This window comes from Sceloporus occidentalis, unplaced genomic scaffold (assembly GCF_023333645.1).
Source record: "Sceloporus occidentalis isolate IW3139 unplaced genomic scaffold, rSceOcc1.0.p SCAF_1, whole genome shotgun sequence".
Taxonomy (NCBI): domain Eukaryota; kingdom Metazoa; phylum Chordata; class Lepidosauria; order Squamata; family Phrynosomatidae; genus Sceloporus; species Sceloporus occidentalis.
In genome coordinates this window covers 68,061,981-68,066,282 of record NW_028316981.1, presented here as the reverse complement: position 1 = coordinate 68,066,282, position 4,302 = coordinate 68,061,981, and the positions used below count along the sequence as shown (strand labels likewise).

The 4,302-nt window shown below is 41.4% G+C and overlaps 1 protein-coding gene across 8 annotated transcripts in view; it reads right to left on the bottom strand.

Annotated features, from left to right (window-relative positions):
* The window catches only part of CENPP (centromere protein P), a 264,711-nt gene that overhangs the window by 124,088 nt on the left and 136,321 nt on the right, over window positions 1-4,302 (bottom strand). The window lies entirely within an intron of this gene.

The following is a 4,302-nucleotide window of genomic DNA, read 5'->3' as shown; positions in this document are numbered from 1 at the left end:
TAAATTATGGCTCATTAAAAATAATGGTCTGAAAAGTGTTCATATTGTCATTCTGTTGTCTCTTCCATTTAAATTAAATACTTATAAATATCCACATAGACTTCAATCTTTATACTCCATCTGCAACAGCATCCTTATAGAAGGGTTTCATTCAGAATATATTTCCACAAATAGAAAATGGAGAGAACTTAAAATTCGTTCTCTTCCTGTAGCCCCTTGGATCCCTTAAACTCTACTCCAGAAGGTTGACAGATTCTCTGGAACAATGAAGGTGCAAGGATCATGCAAAAAAAGGAACATCACCTACCATCTATTTTACTCTAGGTGACAAAAGCTGCAGCCCTGAGAGTAAGAAACAACAGAATATAGTTCTAAATGTGCACGCAAAGGGTTGGGCTATTGGGTTTCATTTTTCTCAGCATCGTGAGAAACTTAATTATTGACAAAAAAGGGGGGGAGCACTGTGGACAAGGCAGATTTCTCTCTTCTTCCTATTGCCAACATCTAACACACCAACTTTATTATATATTGTAGCAAACTGGAAAGGTCAAGTAGCCACCACCACAGGAGAGAGAAATGAGGCAAAGTTCATACCTAGGTCTAGATGTTATATAGAAAGCTGATCCTCAGAGCTTTGTACATTCTACTAACTTGCAAGATCACTATACTGGACAAGAAATGGAATGTATCATCTTGGTACAGATTCTAATCGTCTTGTGATACAGCCCAGACTCTGCTTTGGGCTAAAATTTGAGAAATTTAAGCCAAGGAAGATGGAATAGAATGTCTGTAAAGCATAAAATATAAAGCGGAAACTTAGATGTGATGCAATATGCTGGGCACACTAGGCTCTTGGCTGCCTTCAGATTACACCAGCCATCAGCTTGTCTCAGGCAGTACTCTTTAACATGGCACCCATCATGGGTTCATTATTGGTCAATTTGACGTTCAAGACTAAGAGCCCTCCTCCTGACCACCATCTTCAGGGGGAGAGACGAGGCCTGGCCTGGCAAGACTAAGAGCCCTCCCCCCGACCACCATCTTGAGGGGGAGAGAGGCCTTGCAATTTTTTGTATTGTATTGCAATTTTTACTGTACACCGCTATGATCATTGCGGAATAGCAGTCTATAAATAAAACTTATTATTATTATTATTATTATTATAGCTTATCTTATTAATAATTCAGCTGATGTTATGCCCAGAACTAGTCAGTGCCCACAATACACAATACACAAAGCATCTTTGCTCTGATTGGAGAACAAGTTATACAGCTGTCAGGTGATTGGACAGTGATAGATATAAAACAGGCCAAATAGTTGCTGTTAGGCATCCCACAGTGATACAGCTACTCCTTGCTGATCAAGACCCAGATCATACTGGTAAGAGAGAATTTCTGTTCTCGACTAGGCTAAGCTAAATAGATATTTCCCATTATGTTTATAATGGATGCTGCTAGATATATCAATGTCCCAGGGATATTAATCCCCTGGATGTCTGTGTTTTCCTACACAGAGGAATATGGTTGAGGATGTCCCAATATAACATAATTAATTAATGTGTCTAGGCATTAAAGAGTATTTTTCTCATTAAGGAGAGTACGTATGTTTGTATACCTATAATGGAATATAATACATTTCCTAAAAGACTAACAGGAAGCATATTCATTCTCCCATACAAATATCCTGAGATTCCATTACTTAAAAATGCTTACATGGAGTGTTGATAAAACTCTGCCAGTCTGCATTTTACCACTGATCATGCTGAAACTGTTCTATTTATTCCTTAATCTGACGGTTAAAATTCAAATTTTCAGAGCATGGAAAGCAAACAAATAGAGGTTTAGAAGCAGTCACTTTCCAGAGTTCATAAGATATGTTCACAGATACAGAGAGATATCCTAATTCTAGATGATTCCATCAACCTTTAGAAGAAATTGAGGGGCTCCCACCGACAGTTAACAACACACTCCAGTTAGGCCTAAAACTTCATAAACCACAAAGAGGACAAAATCTTTATTTGCAATATCATAAGCATACAGTCTTACATATGCAAGAGTTCCTAACTGCCACAATATAGTTCCCCAATAACATAATACTGAGGGGGGAAAGCTCTTCCAGTAACAATAACAGAAACTTTTTATAATACATAAACTTGTGAGATTTATTAATTTATGCTCTATTTTACAGTCAGCTGAATTCTTTTCTGCATATGATGCTATATAGCTTTATTCCTGAGGAAAGCCAGGAATGTTGTAAGAATTCAGTTAAATATTTATAGTGTGCATGGATTTGTTCTTATGCCACATTTATCTTTTAATTATACCAAAAGGCATTTAAGTAATGCAATAGCAAACACTTCTGTTCATTTGCTATGCACTTGTGTATTTTAATGACACTTCATGAAGGCTCTGTCAGTGAACTAAGTTCAGGTTCAGGCACACTAACATATTTTTCAGGAAAGATTAATGCAAAGAGTAACTCCAACTTTCTAATTATTCCTCCACCCAACTTCCATGCTGATTATAAAACTGGTTATCATCAATGGCCCTGTTCCTTTCTGGCTGATTTTCTATTTCTCATTTACTTCTATTTTTGCTTTAAGATCTTTAATCAATTTGATTATCATAATCTTTTTGCAACTGACTTATAATGAATTAAACAGTAGATTATGAAGAGACAGTATAAAGGCACAGTGCACCATAAGCACTGCCGCAGATCCTCTCTCATGCCTCCAGAGAGGCCCCCTCCAGCTGGTGCGAGTTCCTACTGGCTGGGAGAGGACCCAGCAAGGACCCCAGAGTGCTCTAAAAAGAGAGAAAGAAAGACCAGGCATCTCACTGCAACCAGCAAAACAAGGCTAGGGAAAGATAAAGAAAAACAAATTGAAACTGAATCCAGACAAGACAGAAATGTACCATATTTTCCGGCGTATAAGGCAGCTGGGGGTATAAGACGACCCCCAAGTCGCCTGCCAGCAGCGTCCCTGGCTTCTTCTGAGGGGGTCTCGTGCCGGCTGGAGGGGACCTTTCGGGAGGCCAGAGGGAGGATCCAAAAGGCAGCGGGGATGTGGTTCCAGAGCCGGCCGGGCCAAAGAAAAAAGCTGGCCCCTTACTTCTCACCAGCACTGCCACCACTGCTGCCGCCACCACCCAACATACTCCGATCTTCCAGCAGCTTCTGCAGTGGACTTCTGAAACCACTGTAGGATCGGAGTATACCGGGCGGCGGCGGCGAGAAGTAAGGGGCCGGCTCTTTTTTTCGGCCTGGATGGCTCTGGAGCCGCTTCCCCACCACCTTTTGGAAGAAAAATGGCGGCGAGAGCCCAGCTGCCGCAGATCCTCTCTCATGCCTCCAGAGAGGCCCCCTCCAGCTGGTGCGAGTTCCTACTGGCTGGGAGAGGACCCAGCAAGGACCCCAGAGACAGAGGTGGCTATGCCATTCGCCTGTCTCTGGGGTCGAAATCCGGCGCATAAGGCAGACTTAAAGAGTCGCCTTATACGCCGGAAAATACGGTAAAAGGATTGTTCAAATATACCAGAATTATATAAAAATAATTGGCATGCACTGAATGTTACGGGAACACAGAAAAAGAAAAGTAATACACTGTATTTTTTATTAATATCACTTAGTATTAAACATTATAAACCAGAAAGAAGAAACCCATAAAGTGAACAAAATTTGGCTACCAGTCCTGAAGCATAGCAAAATCAGGACTCAGCAAATGCAAATGGGAAATCACTCAGAGTCAGGGGCTTTCCCAGCAGATAATGATCACCAATTAACAGACACTAATCCTCTTTTACATTAGCCTCCCAGCCTGAGGCCAGCCATCAGCACAGAACAATACACATGCAAATCACTCCTGCATTCCCAGGCTCACACAGTGTGTGTGTGTGTATACACACACATACATACACCCACTTTTTCCAGGCAAGCATTCTCTGAAGATGCCAGCAACAGATGCTGGCGAAACGCCAGGAAGAAAATCTTCTAGAACATGGCCACATAGCCCGAAAACCCCACAAAAATCCATTATCATTCACATCAAACCTAAAAACTCTCCAGTAGCTGCCAATTAGCTTCCAGGCAAAGTACAAAGTGTTAGTTATTACCTTTAAAGCCCTACATGGTTTGGATACAGGTTACCTACATGATCAGCTTCTCTTGTACAATCTGCCCTGTACACTCAGGTCTTCTGAGAGATGTTTGCCCCAGCCAGGACTAGACTGGCAACAGTTTCCCAGAGGGCCTTTTTATCTGCTGCTCCAGACTATGGAATAACCTGCCAGAAGAGATACAACA